At 44.0% G+C, this 22,439-nt stretch overlaps 1 protein-coding gene across 1 annotated transcript in view; it reads right to left on the reverse strand.

Moving 5' to 3' along the window:
* P2RY2 (purinergic receptor P2Y2) overlaps positions 1 to 21,134 on the reverse strand; it is a 38,138-nt gene extending 17,004 nt beyond the window's left edge. Inside the window, exon 1 of the mRNA XM_042458333.1 lies at positions 20,796 to 21,134. The gene's annotated coding sequence lies outside the window, so the exon portion shown is untranslated. The remainder of the gene's footprint in view (positions 1 to 20,795) is intronic.
* Positions 21,135 to 22,439: the final 1,305 nt, after the last annotated feature.

A 22,439-nucleotide genomic window follows, 5' to 3' on the forward strand; every position in this document is an offset into this window, starting at 1 on the left:
GCAAGATTTGCTGCATCCGCACTGCAGAAACAATGCAGCTTGACACCGGCCCAGAGACCTTGAAAGGCAGCTTTTCCCATTGGGCCTTTATTCCCTTAAATGCTTTGGAATTGTTTTTTAATTTCTCTTTGATCTTTCACATCATTAAACACAAAACATTTTGCTTCCTGGTTTCAAGGTGGAGGGTGGGGCGGATCTGTCCTCAACACCTGCATGGCCCAAAAAGTACCTCCAGCTTTTACAGGAAAGTATTTTTGGCTCATGAGCAATGGATCATTTGACCTGACCGAGAAGCAGTGGAACTGGAAGGGAGAGGCGCTTCTATGCTGACACACAGGTCTTGCGCACAGTGAAATATGTACTGTGAGGCAAAACACAGATTTAAAAGCGTACTGCATCTGAATTTGGTCTACAAAACAATGTGCAGAAATGATGTGAATTGGAAGGCCTTCTAAAGCTATCAACAAAAGAGTCTCTCAAGCAAAGTGTTATCAGCATCAGCCAAGGTTAGAAGCTGAGAGCTGGAATGGGGAGCTATCTTTCATCTTGGCCAAAGAGTACAAACCTTCAGCCGTTGCAGAGGAAGAGGTTTTAAGTACATGTTGAGTTTCCCTTATCTGAAATGCTTTGGACCAGATTTTGGCTTTTTTTTCAGATTTTGGAATATTTGCATATGCATAAGGAGATATCTTGGAGATAGGACTCAAGTCTAAACATGAAATCCATTGTATGTGTCATATACGCTTTATACACATAGCCTGAAGGTCATTTTATACCGAATGTTTTTATTAGCTTTGAACATGAAACAAAGTTTGTGTTCACTGAACCATCAGAAAGCAAAGGTATCACTATCTCAGCCACCCACATGGATGATTTTGGACTATTTCAAATTTTGGAATTCCAGATTCTCAACCTGTTGTGATGCTGAATTCAGGACATCAGAAGATGCTTGAATGCGGGGCATTTCAGTCCCATTGAAGGAAAGCAGACCATCCTATACCTCCAATTTTGCCATTCCTGACAAAATCTCATAAACTGGAGGATGTAGCACCCAACTTGATAGATAGAGTTGGAAGGAGCCCTAAAGGCTATTTAGAGCAACCCTCTGCCACTACAGTAATCCATTGCTAAAATAATGCCTCCTATCATTCTTCATCCTCGCTACAGAAATTGACTGGGCTGGTAGTTCCATCTTTGGCAAGATTTGGTGATGGGACAACATCATATACCACACCTGAGTGCACAGGCTGGGTCATGCAGGTATGGTGGATTTCCAGGAAGACACAGTTCCTTTCCTCCAACGGGAACAGACAGATCTTAGAAACATTATTGGACAAGCTAATGCATTGTGTTACTTAAAAAATAAGAAATAACTAATCGCTTCTGCGGTACTTGTTCCTGGAGAGCATCATAGAATCATAGAATCATAGAGTTGGAAGAGACCACAAGGGCCATCCAGTCCAACCCCCTTCTGCCATGCAGGAAATCCCAATCAAAGCATCCCCGACAGATGGCCATCCAGCCTCTGCTTGAAGACCTCTAAGGAAGGAGACTCCACTACACTCCGAGGAAGGAGTGCATTCCACTGTTGAACAGCCCTTACTGTCAGGAAGTTCCTCCTAATGTTGAGGTGGAATCTCTTTTCCTGGAGCTTGCATCCATTGCTTCGGGTCCTAGTCTCTGGAGCAGCAGAAAACAAGCTTGCTCCCTCCTCAATATGACATCCCTTCAAATATTTAAACAGGGCTATCATATCACCTCTTAACCTTCTCTTCTCCAGGCTAAACATCTCCAGCTCCCTGAGTCGTTCCTCATAAGGCAAGGTTTCCAGACCTTTCACCATTTTAGTCGCCCTCCTCTGGACACGCTCCAGTTTCTCAATGTCCTTTTTGAATTGTGGTGCCCAGAACTGAACACAATATTCCAGGTGGGGCCTGACCAGAGCAGAATATAGTGGCACTATGACTTCCCTTGATCTAGACACTATACTTCTATTGATGCAGCCTAAAATCACATTGGCCTTGTTTGCTGCCGCATCACATTGTTGACTCATGTTCAACTTATGGTCTACTTGGACTCCTAGATCCCTTTCACACGTAGTTTCATTCAGCCAGGTGTCCCCCATCCTATATCTGTGCTCAAGTAATGTTACTTATTGGTAGGGTGTGCCAGTTTGTTGTTGTTGTTGTTAACTGCCCTCAAGTCAATCTCAACCCATGTGACCCTGCGGATAAGACATCTCCAAGGCCCTCTGTCCCTCACTGCTCTGCTCAACTCCTGCAAACTCATACTCAATGGGATCTCTTTAATAGAGTCAATCCACTCGCATGTGGCCTTCCTCTCTTTCTACTTCCTTCTACCTTTTCCAGCATTGTTTTTTTCCAATGTTTCATGCCTTCTTATGATGTACCCTTGTTTTTTAAATCACTTGCAAGAACAAATTAATCCACATCTCCAAGAATGTTTTCAAGTAATGAGTAACCCAGTAATAGTTGCAGACTTCTAAATTCTCTTTCACATCACACAGCTACACTATGTTGATCCCATTTTAACTGCCACAACCCCATTCTATGGACCCCTCGAATGTGTAGTTTGGAGAAGCACCAGATTTCTCTTGTAGTGAATTCTAAATACCTCCCAAAACTACAAGATCCTAGGATTCCAGAAAAGGGAACCACGGCATGGGTCCCATACTGTGAAAAAGGTGGGATATAAATGAATGAATGAATGAAAAACAAAGAAAAATAACAGTTACCATGGAATCATAGCACTATAACTGCATAGTGTGAAACAGACCTAAGTAAATCGGGAAGTCAATCCACTCTAGCATTTCATCTAATTGCTAAAGGAACTATCCAAGGTGATGTGATTATTTGGGAGGAGAGAGGGATTGGCACCTTGGGCAGTTCAGATTAGAACCCAGATCAGATTTACCACCTCACTAACATGAAAGCCACCACTGGGGCTGACCTTAGTTGACATGCCCCAGATCAAATGACCTTCGCATTGTTGGACTTCTGGTACTCTCTCCTCCAATTAACATGTTCCTTCTAAGCTTTGCAAAGAGTCAAAGGATTACTGCTGCTGGTCACTTCACAGCACCTAGAACCAAGGCTGACACTAGGGCATGCAGGGAGTGTGGATCACACCGAGTGACACCTCAGAGAGTAGGCCAACACCTGGTCGGGTCCTCTGCCCACTGTGTGGTGTGTGTGTGTGTGTGCATGTGATGGTACTGCCACCCAGTAGCTTCTTCCAGGTCTGGTGGCGCTGCTGGACAGCCGGGAAAGGGAAGTGCCAGTGGTAGTGACTGCAATGGAACCACAGACTCCTTCCCTTCCTGCTGTCTTTATTTCTCTTTCCTTCCTGCCCAGCTAGAGAAGATCACCTGCACCTTTCTCCCCGCTGCCCTGACTCTCTTGGCTGAGGTTGTCAAGGCAGCAGAGAAGGGATCATGGCTACATGCCTCTTCTGGCTTGTCGTCTGCCCTGATTCTCTCAGTTGAAGGAGCCATGGCAGTAGGGAGGCATGGACACATGCTGCTTCACTTGCCTGCCCCCCCCCCCCGCCTGCCCTCTGGCAGCCCTTTCTGGGTCTCGGCGGGCAAGTGAGGCAGTGGAAGGAGTAGGCTTCTACTGCTGCCATCCAACAGTCCTTTCAGGTTACTTACACCAGATGACACCAACCCCAGTGATGTCACTGCCTAGTATGCCTCTTCTGGCTTCTCCACTGCCCTGGTTCTCTTGGCCAAGGGAGCCAAGGCAGCAGACAAGGTGGGGTGGACACATGCCCTTTCCATCTTCTACCACTGCCCACCCCCTGGCAGCCCTTTCTGGGTCTTGGCAAGTGAGCAAGCAAGGCAGCGGGAGGGTAGAAAGGGTAGGGCAATCCTTTCCAGGCCCCTGGACCAGGTGACAGCAATCCTAGTGACTCCACTGCTTAGCACCTGAGGCAACTGCTTCACTTTGCCTAATGGCAGAGCTGCCCCTGCAGCAGACTGCTAGGTCTCGCAACCAAAACCTTCATTAGAAATTGTCATGTAGAGTGGCAGGGACAGCACCAAACCAGAGTCAGTGGTAAGTACATATTTATTGTCCCCATTTATCTGTTTGCTCATAGCATATTAAGAACATGTGAATACCTATGTACCTGTACAGTGTTTTACAAAATATGGATAGAAGCAATAAAAATTATGACTTTAGAACTGGGGCAGAGTGGATGCAAGTCAGGCTATTATCCACCCTGTGAGAAGGTCATTCAGTTAAGACATTGTTTTAACAGGTTATTTCTGCAGATGTTCTGCAGAAGACTCCTTCAGTGCAGTTAAGGTGTTGGTTATTACTGTACCTATAAAGCCCTACATGGCTTGGGCCCGAGTTACTTACGGGACCGCATCTCCCTATATAATCCACCCCGCACTCTTAGAACATCGGGTAAGAACCTATTGGAAATAGCAACCTTTAAATATGTTGCTACTTCGCAAAGAGCATTCTCATCAACGGCTCTGAGACTTTGGAACAGTCTTCCTGAGGAGATCTGCTCGGCGGCATCGTTAGAAACATTTAGAAAAGCAGTGAAAACCAAACTTTTTAGCCAAGCATACCCCACCTGATATGTATAACCCCCCCCCCGATATGATATGAATGATATGCCCCCGTCTGTGTATGATCCCTGTCTTGCTTGTTGATGCTATTGTCTGATATTGGATATTTTATTGTTTTTAGCTGCTTTTAATTGAATTTTGATGTAAACACTGTGTGCTGTTATTTAGTCTGTAACCCCGCTTGGATCCACCGGGAGAGGCGGGCAAACATAAATAAATTTTATTATTATTATTTTTATTATTATAAAGCATCCTTTATCTGCAGATAGCAAGGCTGGATTCAAAACATCAATCTACACATCATTTAATTTTAATGATGCTAAAGTGGCCATGTCTTTTTAGATTGTAAGCCTGAGGGCAGGGAACCGTCTAACTAAAAAGATTGCATGTACAGCGCTGTGTAAATTTACAGCGCTTCATAAATAAAGGTTAATAATAATAATAATAACACTAGAATTTGCAGATTGATGGCCAAGTTATGAGTTCAGTGGGATAACCAGAGAAGGAAAGAGAGAGAGAGAGAGACCAGACGGGCAAAAAGACAAACAGACAGCTAGACAGTTTAAGACAACGGCTTCACATATTGCTTCCTATGCTCTTCACTCATAGAAATGCTTTCTAAGCCCACTTTCACGCATCTGAGGAAGTAGACCTAAGTCTACGAAAGCTTATGCTACAGCTTCTCCTGCACAGTTAGACTCAAAGGGGCTCAAAGATCCATTTGCATATCTATAACGCACTGTGAGAAGGAAACAAATCCCACTCTCTTACCCATGGCACATTCCTGACAGTGCTCCTTTAAAGATGAGATTAGAGCCCAGGGAAGACTGGCTGCTCATTGGCACGGAAGTCACCAGTCATACAAGTAAACGGGTGCTGACAGTGTAGCACAATGCAGTGAAGATGTTGCAAGACAGGTTTGAGATGGCGGGATGGGTCTATGCAAGCAAGGCACTCCTCATCCATTGCCCAAATGCCCTTTGCTCGCTGGAAGGATCTTGGCATTCTCCACTAAAGGACTTTGATCCTTCTGCTGTTGCAAACCTCCAGTGCTGACTGCTCCATGCTGTATGATAAACACAGTTCTGTGATTTCTTGGAATATGAAGTGGGAGGCTGGGGACTGAAAAGGTTTGGTGATTTCTGAAGGTGGAGAAGGGCACAATTCCAAGATGCGTTGGTGGAAAAATAAAGGGCTTCAAGAGCAAATTCAGCTTGAACTCTTACTAGAAGAGGGAATGTCTAAATGGAGGCTAATGTATTTTGGCCGTATCATAAAACAGCATAACTTGCATACATGCCTCCAAGAAAGAGAAAAAAACCCAAAAGATTAAAAATAAACAAAGAAGGAGACTCCACCACAATTCAAGAAGGATCTTGACAAGCTGAAGCATGTCCAAAGGAAGGTGTTCAGAATGGCGAAAGATGTAGAAACCACCAAGCCCCCTCAGGAGTAGCAGAGCCTGGAGAAGAGAAGGTTAAGATGTGATATGATAGCCCTGTTTAAGTATTTGAAAGGATGTCAAATTGAGGAGGGATCAAGCTTATTTTCTGCTGCTCCAGAAGCTAGAACATGGAGCAATGGATGCAAGCTACAGGAGAAGAGATTCCAGCTCAACATTAGGAAGACCATCTTCAGAGTGAGAGCTGTTTGACAGTGCCATACGCTGCCTTGGAGAAGGATGCAGTCTTCTTCTTGGAGGTTTTTAAACAGAGGCTGGATGGCCATCTTTCAGGGATGCTTTGACTGAGAGTTCCTGCATGGCAGGGGGTTGGATTGGATGGCCCTTGTGGTCTCTTCCAACTCTATGATTTTACGATTCTATGAATGATGATGATGATTTATTTATAGCCCGCCCAATCACAAGGAATCCAGGCGGGTTACAACAGTAAAAATAAAGAAAATAAAATACAATAAATAAATAAAATACAATAAAATTAAAGAGAGCAAAGTGAGTACATTCACAGTTAGGCCTGATGGAAGTTGGGCCTCTCTTTTTCACTCCCTCTCAGGTCTGATGATGATGTCCTGGAGGGAGGGCTCTTCTTCTTGAGGCAAGGATTTTATTTTAATTAATTTTAATTTAATTCTTCTCATTAAATTTAAGAGAAGAATTGGTGGACAGAGTGACATAAGTCACAGTAAATGGGGAGTAGAACTAGGTAGGGAAGGCCTGCCGGAAGAGATCCGTCTTAAGAGCCTTCTTAAAGGCTGTAAGAGTAGAATTGTCACGGATCTCCTTCGGCAGGTCATTCCATAGCTTCGGAGCTGTGATGGAAAAGGCCCTCTGGGTGACTGAACTTAGCCTAGATTTTATTGGCTGAAGTAGATTCTTCCCCGAGGACCTTAGAGTGCGGGACGGACAGTATGGAAGTAGGCGATCTCTTAAGTATTCTGGACCCAAGCCATGTAGGGCTTTGAAGGTAATCACCAACACCTTGTACCTTGCCCGGAAACTAATTGGCAGCCAGTGAAGGGATTTCAAAACCGGTGTTATGTGATCGGTACGACGAGTACCTGTAATTAACCTGGCTGCCATATTTTGTACAAGTTGAAGTTTCTGAACTTGGCACAAGGGTAGCCCCATGTACAGCGCATTACAGAAGTCCAATTGAGAGGTGACCAGCGCATGTACAACTGTTTCAAGGTCTCCCTGCTCCAGGAAGGGGCGCAGCTGGCGTATCAGCCGAAGCTGATAACAAGTGCTCCTGACTGTCGCATCTACCTGAGCTGTCAGGTGAAGCGACGAGTCAAGAAGCACCCCTAAGCTGCGGACAGAGTCTTTCAGGGGAAGTGTGACCCCATCCAGAACTGGCTGACATAATTCCATACCTGGGCTTGGGTTTCCTATAACAAGTACCTCCGTCTTACCTGGATTCAGCTTGAGTCGGTTTTCCCTCATCCAGTCCATTACCGCCCCAAGTCTCCTTCTTGGAGGTTTTTAAACAGAGGCTTGATGGCCATCTATTAGGAGTGCTTTGACTGTGTATCCCTGCATGGCAGAATGTGATCAAACTGGATGGCCCTTGGATGTCTTCCAAATCTATGATGTCATCAATCGATGAAAGACTGATATCCCTAATTCTGCAATACTGGAAAGTTTCTTTCCTACATCAAATCACGCATTATTTCAAATTATTTGAAGGCTAGTTCCTCATTTTTTATAAATGCAAAACAACGTGTTTTCTCTCATTTCCCATAGCACCCTCTCCTTGTTTCTTCTGCCAGTTTCTTCCCAGAGGAATGCCCTTGGGTGGCCTGGAACTAGCCTGCCTCCTCTTCATTGTTACCATCCCACCTGTGGATGCAATAACCACTTCCTTACAATAATTGCTTCACTGCATATACCATCACAGCACCTCAGCATAACAATACCCATTGCTCTATCTGTGCACTAAAATCATGGCAGGCAAGATGCGAGATGCAGCTTCTGACACTCACCGGTCTTCATTTGAAGTAGGCTCAAGTCTTGCTACCCAACTTGCTACCCAACTTCTCTCTTTCAGTTAGTCTCAGAGGTGCAACAAGATCCCTTTGCAGGCTGACTTTCTAGCCAAACGCAGCTATGTCTTTGAAATTGGTCTTCATTTGTTTGTGCATCTTTGTTTATTGAGACTTTTAAGTCTTATCGAGTTTTATACAGATCAAAAGGCTTTTTTATCACCTCTTGGCCTGCCAGGGTTCCCTGTTATATCCAACAGATATAACCATTGTTTATGAACAGACTGACACTTAAAGAAAACCACATACACACACAACAGAATCATGTTTCTTTAAAAAGTCAAATGTTCTTTGAGAACTGATTCAGTTCGTCCCAATAGCCAAAGTCATCTTGGAACAATGCAGTCTTATCTGCCTGTGTAAAGCTGAACAGAGATGGAGTTGACTTAACGTTGGAGTGAGTTCTGCAGCTGAGCAGCTGCAATACAAAAAGCCTGGTCTAGCCTCTTGGGTGGTGGGACTTCCCAGAGGGTCTCCACTGAGGATCTCATCTCATGTGGAAAGAGATGGCCTTTCAGATATCTTGGACTCGAGCCATTTAGGGCTTCAGTTTTTTGTGGGTCTTTCAGGCTATGTGGCCATATTTCTAGAAGAGTTTATTTTTGACAAAGCACCAGCATCAGTCTCTAAAGATGCCAGCCACTAATGCTGGCAAAACATCAGGAATAAACTCTTCTAGAACATGGCCACATAGCCTGAAAAACCCACAAAAAACTATGGATGCCAGCCATGAAAGCCTTCAACTTCACATTTAGAGCTTTGCAGATCAGCAATACCAGCACTCCGAATTGAACTTGGAAACAAATCTGATTGTCTGAAACCAGTGAAGCTGGTATGAGACTGGTGAGGTTTGCTTTGATTAGACCTTACCTGGAATATTGTGTCCAGTTCTAGGCACCACAATTTAAGAAAGGATGTTGACAAGCTGGAGTGTGTTCAGAGAAGAGTGACCAAAATGGTACAAGATCTGGAAACCATAAAGCCCTATGAGGAGCAACTTAGGGAGTTGTGTATGTTTAGCTTGGAGGAGAGCAGGTTAAGAGTTGATATGATATGGAGAATAGTAGAGCAAGTTTGTTTTCTGTACTTGGCATTCATTTGTGGTCTCCCATCTGAGTACTAACCAAGGCTGGCCCTGCTTAGCTTCCAAGAGCAGGCAGGATTTGATGCCTTTGGGGTATTTAGCCCTCTGTGGGACACTATACAGTAGTCTAATCAGAACTTACAGAACTTCAGCCGTCTAATCAGAGCTCTAATCATGAGAAGACACGATACATTGGAAAAAAACAATAGTGCTCAGTGAAGTGAAAAGCCATAAAAAAAGAGGAAGACGACATGAAAGATGGAGTGATTCAATCAAGGAAGCCATGGATTTGCAAGACCAGAGCAGGACAGGTAATAACAATGGATTCAAATTACAAGAAAAGATATTCACCAAAACATTGGGAAGAATTTTTTTAGTCTAATCGCTGTTCGGCAGTGGAGTAAGCCTTGCTTAGGGGATGGTAGACTCCTCATCATTGGAGACCCTTAGACAGAAGTTGGACGAGCATCTTTCAGAAGTACTTTAGCTGTACATTCCTGCATGGCAGGGGGTTGGATGAGCTGGCTCTTGGGGGTCCCTTCCAATTTAAGATTCTGTGATTCTACGATAACAAATTCTGTGGGATGTCTCCCATTCATAGGAGAGCCATAAAAAGTTGACATAAGAACGGGCAACATTTATTTAGCCCATTCCAACCCTATCCCCCAAAGCAACTATACTGAAGGCTGTGTGTGCCAGGAAAACCCCATGATAGGTTCTCTTTAGGGAAACAACAACAGCTGCAGTTTGACACTGCTTTATCTGTCACAGCTCCATCCTACGGAATCCTGGGATTTGTTGTGGTACCAGGGGTCTCTGACAGAGAAGGCTATACAGCTCAGAAAACTAACAATCTCTGAATTCCATAGCATGGAGCCAGGGCAGTTAAAGCAGTGTCAGGCTGCATTAACTGGCTGTAGTTCCAGTCAAAGTTGCCTGATTGGCATCATTGTGAAACTGGGCGTTTAAAGAAATGCCCGGCTTCAGATATGTTCATGGCCCAGTTCTAAAGAAGGGAAAGCATGCATTTGAAGCAGAGCTGGGGAAAGTTCCCCTTTTTTGGATGGAAACTACCAGCATCCCCCAGCTGGGCTTGGAGAGGCAAATAGGAGCAATGGTGAGGAGGTATAAGGGTCACTTCTGGTGCACGCTGCGGGCGAGAGGGCAAACACTCTCACTGCTCCTTCTTTCCTTCCTTCCCCTGCATGATGCTGTGGTTGCTTCTTCCAAATCAAATGAAGGAACAAAGCCACTGGTTTCTTGTATTCCTGGGTTTCATTGCCGACATCATCATCATCATCATCATCATCATCATCATCATCATCATCATCCTGACTTTCTCCCGATATAAGGACTCAAGGCAGCTAACATCAAATTTAAAACAATACAAATTTTGCTGTTATTGTGTGCCTCCAAAGTCATTTTTGACTTACAGTGACTCTAATGTTGCTGAGCCACATGCATCCCAGTTTTCATCTCTGAAATGCTGGGGGGTATGCTGGGTTTATCTAAACAATTCCTAGCAGCTTTGAGCTCTATCAGGAGCAGGTCTTTTGCAAAACTAATGGGTTTGGCCCACTCCCAGCCAAACTCCCCCCAAATACTTTGGATTGCAAAAAGGATAGATGGTAACAATATGCTATTGCTGATAAAATCTGTTTCTAATCTACCTATTGGATTAGGTGGTGGTTGCCACTATTGTGTTGACTGCAATTGTTTCAGATGGAGTAGGGAAGCCCAAGAGAGCTGGGAGGGATGTAGCCAGGATTTTGGGAAGGGGGGGGGGGTCCAGACTAAGTGCTACCATTATAATGGGGCTTGGGTGCGGCGGTGCGGCAGCACACACCATTCATTTTATCTGACGGAAGGGGGGGTTCCGGACCCCAAGAACACATCCCCCCCTCGGCTACGTCCCTGGAGCTGGGTGGCAGAGGAAATCATAGTGTCTACTTATCAAAAAGTTATGGGCCTCTGATCCTGTGAGCCCTGGTCCTATTACGCCATAGCGCTACATTAGCAGCATAACAACAAAGTTATACACTCCAACATTTCATAGCTGAAAATGGGACATGTGACCAAGTGACAACAATGTGTAATCAAGATGGCAAGCATTATTAATGAGGAAAAATACACGCACCAGGAGAGGTTGCAGCTGTTTGCTTTTGCCTGAGCTTACTGGGAAGGGCAACATTCTGTCCCCTCTTCTCCTCTGCCTCCTGCTGAGTTAACTGAGTACAAACAAAGTTTGCTTTGGGATCTCAGTTTGCAGCAATTGAAGTCTGAGAACAAAGTGGAAATGTGGGAGGAAGAGAGAGAAACCAGGACATTTTAGAAGCAGCTGGAAAGTGAGAAGGCGGGGAGTTCATTAAGACTATCCCTGCCAAATTAGTTGGTGGGTATGCAGAGTCTGCCATTCAGATCAAAAACACCAAATCTGGCAAATGAAGAAAATATTGATACACATATTTTTGGCAAATGCATGTTTCTAACCCTGTGTCTGCAAATTGAACATGAATGCAGAGATCGAGGGGACCTTTGGTAAGGAGACAGGGCAGCTGAGAAGGGTACCCTAACTCACCTTGCGCTTATTATTATTTATTACCTTATTCACATATACTGTATCTCACTTTTCTGGCATTACAGAGACTTAAGGTGGTGACCTACTGATGTCACCCTGGACGTGCCTTCCATCCATTGATTGTCCTCTGGAGCCAGAGTTCCTTTCCATTTCAAGACACAGTGGACTTTAATTTTTTTTACTATAGCTGGATTAACTACTCCACCCCAACCCTGCTTTGCTGCCAATTCCCCAGGCACCTCCTTCTCCTCCTCTCAACATTTGCCTTTGGTTTTTCTGAGCACTTTTTAAAAACCGCACAATAGCAACCTTATCAAGGGAGGTCAAATGGTCGTTTTTCTTTTCTTTTCTCTTTTAAACAGGGTGATTTTGTGGCTCTGGCATCCGTGCTTGGTACCTAGGAGGCCCGTTTCATTGTTTCTATGAAGAATCACACTGTGTGTAGAACAAGTGAGCCACCTTGATAAGGTTTCTTCATGCAAACAGAGATGTTTGAGCAATGAAGATACTGCCTTGGAGTGTGGTGGAATCTCCTTTGGAGGTTTTTTAAAGAGGCTGGATGGCCTAATAATAATAATAATAATAATAATAATAATAATAATAATAATTTATTTATATTTCCCACCTCTCCCTATGGATCGAGGCGGGCTTACAACAATAAAAATGGAACACCAATTTCCATATATAAAATACATCTTAAAATCAAGACAGTACATTAAAATCCATAGATCAACATATCATTCTCTTATTCAGAGTGGGATGTCCCTTCAGTTTTATAAAAGATGAGGGGGATAAGCCCGCCAGAAAAGGTCCGTTTTAATCGCTTTCTTAAAAGCTTCTAGAGTAGTAATCAGTTGGATCTCTACCGGTAAAGCATTCCATAGTTTAGGGGCCATGACAGTAAATGCTTGGTGGGAAGTTGTTGGGGGAGCTTTGAGTGTGAGTTCCTGCATGGCAGAATGGGATTGGACTGGATGGACCTTCCAACTTACAACTCCGGAATTCCATAGTTTGGCCCTGCTGGGTGGGGGACCACAACTGAAGAAAGAGGATGTTCTTAGGATATCACAGAGTTGCCAGGCCAGCTGCATCTCATTCCCTGAGATTTCAGGGCCAAGAACTGAATCCCTGTGATATTATAAGTGGATCCCTGTGATGTCATAAGGAGTATCCCTTTGTGATGTCATAAGGGATGGGTTCTTATGATGTCACAGAGGTAGGGGAGGCAAGGCCTAGGAAGTAGTCTGGAACAGCTGATGGCGTGGCTGTTTGTGGGAATGGACCCAGAATTTGGATAAAACATGGTGTAGTGGTTTGAGTGCTGGACTAAGCCCCCAGTATTCGGAAGAGTGCTCAGCCATGAAAATCCACTGGGTGACCTCATAGAATCAGTGGGGTCATTCACACTTACTTTGTTGAATGAATAGATTTACATCTCCGCACCGATTCAGAATCAATTCAGAATCCGTTTGGTGTTCCCACTACGTTTACCACAATCAAATCTCTCCGTGCCATTTTCATAGAATCATAGAGTTGGAAGAGACTGCAAGGGCCATCCAGTCCAACCCCCTTCTGCCATGCAGGAAATCCAAATCAAAGCATCCCCAGCAGATGGCCATCTAGCCTCTGCTTAAAGACCTCCAAGGAAGGAGACTCCACTACACTCCGAGGAAGGAGTGTGTTCCACTGTCGAGCAGCCCTTACTGTCAGGAAGTTCTTCCTAATGTTGAGGTGGAATCTCTTTAGCCCTGTTGCTGTTCACATTTGCCAACATGTTGATGTAAAATGGAGGTGTCTCCATTTCCTGTAATGATGCAGTGCAATCAGAATTTATTCAGTTGCAAGGTCACACTACTAAAGATGTGGATCATTGCAGCTCTTTAAAAAAGAACCACTAAGGGGCCCTGTGCCAAATGCACCGGTTTAAGTAGGCTTTTCAGTCCCCTGAGTGCAGTCAGAGCAAGTATGAACTTCACGGAAATAAACCAGTTCCACACCAGTTTATTTCCGTAGTTCAATGGGGCCAGAGAATCCTAGAGTTGGAAGAGACCCCAAGAGCCATCCAATCCAACCCATTCTGCCATGCAGGATTTCCATCCAGACTCTGCTTAAAAACCTCCAAAGAAGGAGACTCCACCACTCTCCGAGGAAGTGCCTTCAGCTGTCAAACAACTTGTACCTTTTGTAAGACAATTCTCTCTCAGCTTCAGAGCGCTAAACTTCCTCTGAAGAAATCTTGCCCTACAATAGGCTCACCATAAGTCAGAGTTGATTTGAAGGAGACACCCATCATGGTATAGTGCTTTGAGTGTTGGACTAGGACTCCAGGAGACCAGAGTTCAAATCCTCATTGAACCATGGAAACATTAGCCTCAGAAGAAGGTCTTTGATTAAATCATGGCAAGAACACCCTATGATAGGGTCACCATAAGTCAGCTGGAAGCCACATAACAACAAAGTTATACCCTCCAGTATTTCACGGGTGACCAAGCAACATCTGAGTGTGGTCAAGATGGCAAAAATTATTATTGAGGAAAAATACATGAGCTTCGAAAATCTGCAGCAGTTTGCTTTAGACTGAGCCTTCTGGGAAGGGAAAGATACTGTCCCTTCTTCTCCTCTCCCTCCTGCTGAGTTTATTGAGTGCAAGCAATGTTTGCATTCTGAACTCAGTTTGCAGCAATTGAAGTGAGCTGAGGACAAAGGCGGGAAGTGGGAGAAGGAGAGAAAAATTGGGGCTTAAAAAAAACAGCTGGAAAATGGGACAGCAAAGGATTAATTGGGATTGTCCCTGGCAAACTGGGATAGTTGAAAGGTATGCAGAGTATACGATAGATCAATAACACCAAGTCCGGCAAATGAGGAAAATATAGATACACATATTTTTCAAGGCAGTAAGATTCCTGAAAGGAGGACAAGGCACAGCAAAATGTAGGTCATTCAAGAAAAATATAGGATGTTACCAAATAAAAGCTAAAAACACCCATATAAAAGTAAATTCATGCTTCTCGGTCGTGCTCGAAAGGGAGGACACTTTGAAATTCTTCCTGGACAGAAGGTTGAAATGTAGGACATGTCCTGGAAAAGGAGGATGTCTGGTCACCTGTCTTCATGGTTGCAGATAGGACTTTCCCCCAGTTTCACCTGGAGAAGCAGAGGTCTCTACTAGGGAAAGCAGAGCTGCCCTTCCCCACCAGCTATTGGCATGGCAGCTCAATAGCCAGGATATTTTCGGGCAGTGAAAGAGCACAGCAGTTATTTGTAGGAGCTACGTCCAGTCTGGAAAACACACTTTTAAATCTAGACATGTGAATACTTTGCAGGAGCAATGTCCAGTCTGGAAAATACACTTTCCAAATCAAGATATAACTGAGTTTCAAAGTAAGCAAGGGCAGCATCTGCACTGCGGCATTAATGCAGTTTGATACCGCTATAATCGCCATGGTTCAGTGCTATGGGATTATGGAGTTTGTAGTTTTGTGAGATAGTTAGCCTTCTCCCTCAAAGAGCTCTGGCACCACAACAAACTACAAATCCCAGGATTCCAGAGGATGAAGCCATGACAGAGTGGTGCCAAACTGCATTAATTCTGCAATGTGGCAGCACTTCCATCAATCTTTCTTCACCAAAACATTAGCTTTTCTTGCAAATCATACCAATGCTAATATGTTGTTGTTGTTAGGAAAGAACAGGCATTTAAAGGCTTTCCCCCTTTTCAGTATTTGGAAGCTGAAGGGAGCTGTTCCTTCTCTTTTTTAAGGATTGAAGTTGCCTTTCCATTCTGGAAGAGGGGACCATTTTCTTTGTTAATCATAGAATCATAGAGTTGGAAGAGACCACTAGGGCCATCCAGTCCAACCCCCTGCCATGCAGGAAATCCAAATCAAAGCATCCCTGACAGATGGCCATCCAGCCTCTGTTTAAAGACCTCCAAGGAAGGAGACTCTATCACCCTCCGAGGGAGTGCATTCCACTGTCGAACAGCCCTTACTGTCAGGAAGTTCCTCCTAATGTTCAGGTGGAATCTCTTTTCCTGTAGCTTGCATCCATTGTTCCAGGTCCTAGTCTCTGGAGCAGCAGAAAACAAGGTTGCTCCCTCTTCAATATGATATCCTTTCAAATATTTAAACATCAGGCTATTTTGCATTAAAGGGTCTAAGCTCCTGAGACTATAAGATGGAGCTGCAAGACAGGATGTAGATAAATACTACTACTACTACTACTACTACTAATAATAATAATAATAATAATAATAATCCCACTTTCCCTCCAAAAATGGGACTCAAAGAGCAAATTCAAAGAGCAATGCCACTGAAAACATCCAAAAAGTGCACCTAAATAATCAGAAACATCCTGCTTTGCAGCTCCAGATGTGACAATCTCAAGGGCTGAGGCAACTTCTGCTTAGGCCACTGAATGTAAATCAGCCTGATGCAGGAAATTAACAAAAATAAATGCTCCCTCCTCCAGGATGTAAAGGCGATTTCAATCCTTAAAAAAAGAAGAACAGCCCCCTTTAACTTTTAAAATACTGAAAGCGGGGAAAGCCTTTAAATTCCTGCTCTTTCCTTATCTTTGCAGAGTTAACAAGAACTCAGCTCAGTTCCTGTGGATATCCTCATTTTATGGACACATCCTTTGCCTCTCCTGGCCTTTCAGCATGAGATCAACTCTGGCTAAACAGTGAGAAGCAGAATTTTAAAGAAGAAAATGCCACTCATGTCTTGCCATGCATTTCCTGGCACTGCACCAATGCCCGGCTAATTCACACCTCACCAAAGAAACCTAACTTTGTTTAAAGAGAAATAAAATAAAAGACAGAGTTTAGGTTGGCCCAGTGGGTCCATCAAAATGAACAGAAGGTGCGTCTGTCTCCGATATGTGTCCAGTGTGCCAAATGGGTGCATCTGACTCTGACATGATTCTAGGGAATCATACAAACTCAAGTGTAAAATCTTGCAACTGTCTTTATTAAAGAGGTATTCTCTGTGCTTACAAGTTGCCAGTGTGGACTAAATTTGTTCCCAATATCTGCACCTCCTGTTCCTATTTTGCTTCCGCAGCGTACTTTCGTCGCAAACAGCCTTGCAACTGGATCCGACTATTTTGCTAGCCCAGAACACAGAAGAGAGATCCGTCCCCAAAAAGGGTACTGTTTTGGAAGCAAGCTGATGCATGCCATTACAAAGATGCCCATTTATCTGCATTTCTTAGAGGTGGCTGGGATGAAGGAAATGGTATACGTTGGGCTTGACAGTTCAAATCGGTGTTGCTTTACCTCAGAGGAATTAAATTTGGCTAGATATTAGGAAGGCAATGGCAAACCTCCTCTGAACAAATCTTACCAAGAAAACCCCATGATAGGCTTGCTTTGGGGGTGCCATGGATCAGGTTCAAATTCTGATTCAGCTATATAAACCCAGTGGGTAACCCTAGGCAAGTGACATACTCTCAGTCTCAGAGGAAAGCAATGGCAAACTCCTCTGAATAATTCTTGCCAAGAAACCCCCATGATAGATTTGCCATAGGGTCGCCATGGGTGGGAACGACTTGGAAGACACACAGCAACAGCAAACAAAGGTATCTCTAGTTTTATGATAGGCAAACAAGTGTACTTGCTTTAAATTCCTTCTGTCAGAGGCTGGAGAGTACACAAACCACCCATTAACTGTGGATTGCGCATCCGGACGGATGCATAAAATAGCTTGTGACAATTCTGTGAGGAATGGCTTCCATGCCGTGATGTACTACTCTGGCATCTGTACTGCAAATAAACAATTTGGCATCAAGTAATAATAGTGTTGAACCTTTTGGAAAATGTGTGGATTCGTGCACGTTCAAACTCTTAGTGTTTTCTAAAATTATTCCTGCATTTGCATACAGAACATTTCACAGATGATAATTGAGACCCGTGTGGCCAAGCAGCACCATAGCAATGCTATGAAACTGCTATGGTCAAAAGGACAACAAAATATTAATGAGGAAAAACAGTCAAGATAGTAGATGTTATAGCAGTTTACTTTTGCCTGATCCTCCTGGGAAGGGAAAGAGTCCACCTCCTTTTCTCTGTGCTGAGTTAATAGAGTACAAACTCCTTTTTCATTTTGAATTCAGTTTGTAGCAACTGAAGGAAGCTGAGGACGAAGGGGGAGAGGAGAGGGAAACTGGGACATTTTTAAAGCTATTGAAAAAGTGGAATGACAGAGGATTGATCAGTACTGTCCCTGTCAAATTGGGATAGTGGAAGGGTTTGCATTTGAGTTTTATAGTCTCCATTTTTTAAGACATCCTAAAACTATGGATGCATCTACACTGCAGAAATAATCCAGTTTGGCACTGCTTTAACTGGCATAGCTCAGTGCTATGGAATTATGGGAAATGTAATTTTTGTTTTTGGGGGTTTTTTTGGAGACATTTAGCCTTCTCTGTCAGAGAGCTCTGGTGTCACAACAAATTCCCAGGATTCCATAGCATTGAGCCATGGCAGTTAAAGCAATGCCAACCTGGATTATTTGTACAGTGCGGATGCAGCCCCTGAACAAGCTGCAGTGTATTTAAGATTAAAAGTATAAAAGATACTGAGACAATTACAACCAGAAAAACCCAGAAAAGAAGAAACAACAGCTCCTCAAAAAACAAGTTTCAGAAACTGACATCTCTTCTGAGACTAAACCAAGGCATGATAACAGAAACTACAGTATATCTTCCATAAAAGGATGTCTCCCCAAGTTTGTTATTGTACTCTCAACAGTTCCAATGAGATAAGAAGAGAGTGAAGAGTTGAAGGACTTTTTAGATGTATTTCCCCCAAAAACGTATGTACAGAAGAACACATCTTAACCCATGACCACATGATATTGAATTTGGAACCTGAGTTCCAATTCAGTCAAGTAAGAAATTACTTTGACAGCCCTTGTAAATCAATATGCACCTATCTTGCTAGCCTACCTTACAGAGTTGTTTTGAATAATGGCAAGATAAGTGGCTTTGAGCACTTTGGCAGGGAAAAAGCCAAGTTGCATAAATATATATACCAATAGCCAGGGTTTACTGATGTTTACTCTGAAGCATACAAACAACAATCTGCGTTAACTTCTCTAGGGTAAATGCAATAACTCTGAAATGACTTTACAGTGCAAAAATGTATTCCAAAAATGTTGCAGGGAACCAAGCAGCTTTTGAGCATGCATCTGCTGTGTGACTTTGAAAGCCCAATGTGCAAGCATGTAACTTCAAAGGAAAAAGAAAAAAGATCCAAAGTGCTCAAGGTCACAGTTTGACGTATGTGGATCTGGGTGCAAATCCCCCTCAGCATAGTGCGGCATACTTTTGAATAAGTATGCACTAGGCTGTCATTCTTTCCACAAATCCTCTCCCATGGGGACAACTGTCTTCTGGGGGTAATTCTATTGTGGTGGTAGCGGTAGTGTGCCTTCAAGTTGTTTCCAACTTATGGCGACACTAAGGCAAACCTATCACAGGGTTTTCTTGCAAAGATGTGTTTAGAGGGGGTTTGCCTTTGCCATCCTCTGAATCAGAAAGTGTGACTTGCCCAAGGTCACCCAGTGGGTTTTTACATGGCTGAGCTGGGATTCAAACCCTGGTCTCCAGAGTTATAGTCTAACATTCGAACCACTATACCTCACTTGGCTTTCTAATTCTGTTGTTGAGTGCTTGCCAAGTAGTTTCTGACTTATGGCGACCCTAAGGCGAACATATCCTGGAGTTTAATTGGCAAGATTTGTTCAGAGGAGATCTGCCATCGACATCCTCTGAGGCTGAGAGAGCAAGACTGGCCCAGGGTCACACAGTGGGTTTCCATGGCCAAGCCAGTACAGTATTCGAACTCTGGTCCTCAGAGTCCTAGTCCAATGCTCAAACCACTACACCATGCTGGCTCTTCTGTGTCCAAGATGCTTGGGGGTACCAATCATCGTCAGCCAGCATAATGGGAACTGTAGTCCAAGATACCCGAAGGGTTGGGAAGGCACACACACACACACACACACACACACACACACACAGGTACACACTCACACTTGTGTTGCCAAGTGAAATAAGGAACGGTGCTCCCAATGGCTGTGCAAAAGAGGGAATTTCAGCTGGCGTTACATGACAAATTCCCTCTTCTACACAAATCTTCTACACAATCCCTTCTCCTACACAATTCTGAAAGTGTCTCCTCCTGTCCTGCATTTCACCTGGCAACCTGAACTCACACTCCCCAGTTATTCACACTGCTTATCTCATCTCCCGCAAACTTCGGGCAGGTCACAGCTTATTTATGAGCATGAAAGTTAACCAGCCTAAAAATAGAACCGGAGTGCCTGCAAGATAGAAATCTTGATCAGATTTGCTATGGCAAACCAGGGGCAGAATTAAAAAGAAATGGTGGGGAGGGAGATCTCCCATAGACAGGATAGGGGTGTGTGACATTTTTTCCGATGCACAATGTTGGTGTGTTACTATGAGACTCACAGAACTTTTACAAAGCCGCGAAACATGCATCTGAGGAAGCAGGCTCAAGTCTACTGAAGCTCATGCTACCAGTTTCTTTCTTTCAATTAGTCTCAAAGGGGCTGCTAGATCTTTTTGCATACGTAGAACTTGCACAGCATATCCGATTGCTGGAGTTTAATCTCTGGAACTATGCCATGGATGATGTGCAGCAGTGCGCCAGCACATGTTGCACAAGATGTTCAGCAACCACAGAGGGCCACACATACACACACAACTTACACATTTCAGATTTCCTGGGCAGTTTCTCACATTTAATCTCTGGAATGATGCCCTGGAATATGTGCAGCAATGCGCCGGCACATGTTGTGCAAGAGGTTCAGCAACCTGTTATGCATAGAGACACGGTCACAGACACACAATTTACAGTTTACAGATTTCTTGGGTAGTTTCTCACATTTAATCTCTGGAATGATGCCCTTGACTATGTACAGCAATGCACTGGCACACATTGTGCAAGAGGTACAGCAACCTGTTACACACAAAGACACGGTCACAGACATACAACTTACACTTTTCAGATATTCCTGAGCAGTTTCTCACGTCACATGCTTCTCGTCCCTGTCCATGTTCACTGGGTGGAAGAAGCCAATGTTTCTGACAGCTGAAAAGTCCACGGGTTTCCTCTCCAAAGCATTTCCCTTGGTTCCTGTACTGGAGAACAACACAACTATTGCAACAAGAGAGGAGGAGAAAGAAGAAGAGGAGGAGGAGGAGGAGAAAGAGGAGGAGGTATCCTGGGAGTAGCTTGGAAGCAGTCCTGCCCAGACTGGCCCCTGGCTGGGTGGAAATGAGCCATTGCAGCTGTCCTGCCTGCTTCACGCCCTCCTTGCACCAAATCCTGAGGGCTGAAAGGGAGAGGAGCATAAGAAAACACCCACAGCCCCTCCCCAGCTGGGTAGGAAGGCCATGCCCACACCAACCTTCCCCTGTTCAGTGTGGCCAAAGCGACACCCAGTTGTCACCAACTGTCAGAGCAATAGGAAACGGCTCTGGGCCAACTCACAACTAGGCTCAGAGGAAGCCGTTTCCTAAGCCAGGTCTTGTCTTTTGTTTTCCCTTGTGCCAGGCTGCCTCAACACAAGAAAAGAGCAAACAGTTTAAGAGCTTTTTAGATGCATGCATTCCTCAAGAAATCTGGGAGTCCTGATGAAAAATCTGTACTTAGGACAAAAGTCTACTTCGCTATTGGGAGAGCAGCTTCTGCCTAGAAAAGATCCTAAAATGTGAAGATGTAAGAATTCCCATACCTGGGATCAAACGTTGATAAAAATGAGGCTTGCAGTCAGGAAATCAGAAGAAGATTAAGAATGGGGAGGGCGGCTATGAAAGAACTGGAAAAGAACCTAAAATGTGAAGATATACAACTGAGCACAAACATTAGAATCATACAAGCCATTGTATTCCCGCTTACCATGGAGGGATGTGAGAGCTGGACAGTTAAGAAAGAAGATAGGAAGAAAATCTATTCATTTGAGATGTGGTGCTGGAGAAGGGTGCTGAGGATCCCATGGACAGCCAAAAGGACAAACAAATGGGTCCTAGAGTAGATCAAGCCAAAAACCTCCCGAAGCCAAGATGACCAAACTGAGGCTGTTGTACTTTGGACACATCATGAGAAGGAAGGACTTATTGGAAAAGACAATAATGCTGGGAAAGGTGGAAGGAAGTAGAAAGAGAGGAAGGCCACATGCTAGATGGATGGACTCTGTTAAGGGTATGAATTTGCAGGACTTAAGCAAAGCAGTGAAGGACAGGCAGTCTTGGAGATGTCTCATCCACAGGGTCACCACAAACTGAGTTCGACTCGAAGATGGTTAACAACAATAGCAAACAAAAAAATTCAAAAGAAAACATAAGTACAGAAAAATACATCTTAACCCACCCATGATATTCAACATGAACCTCTGAGTTCCAGTCAAGCAGGAAATCATTTGAATAGCCCTGGCAAATCAGTATGCATCTGTCTTGCCAGCCTACCTCATAGGGTTGTTTTGAAGGTGCAATGTGGCAATAATGGCCTGATAAGTTGCTCTGAACACTTTGGCAGGGAAAAAGCTAAGTTGCATAACTATACTAACAGCCAGGGTTTATTGATGTTTACTCAGAAGTATATGATATAAATTCAGAAGACAATGATATACTTTAACTTCTCT

Source organism: Sceloporus undulatus, chromosome 3 (genome assembly GCF_019175285.1).
Source record: "Sceloporus undulatus isolate JIND9_A2432 ecotype Alabama chromosome 3, SceUnd_v1.1, whole genome shotgun sequence".
Lineage (NCBI taxonomy): Eukaryota > Metazoa > Chordata > Lepidosauria > Squamata > Phrynosomatidae > Sceloporus > Sceloporus undulatus.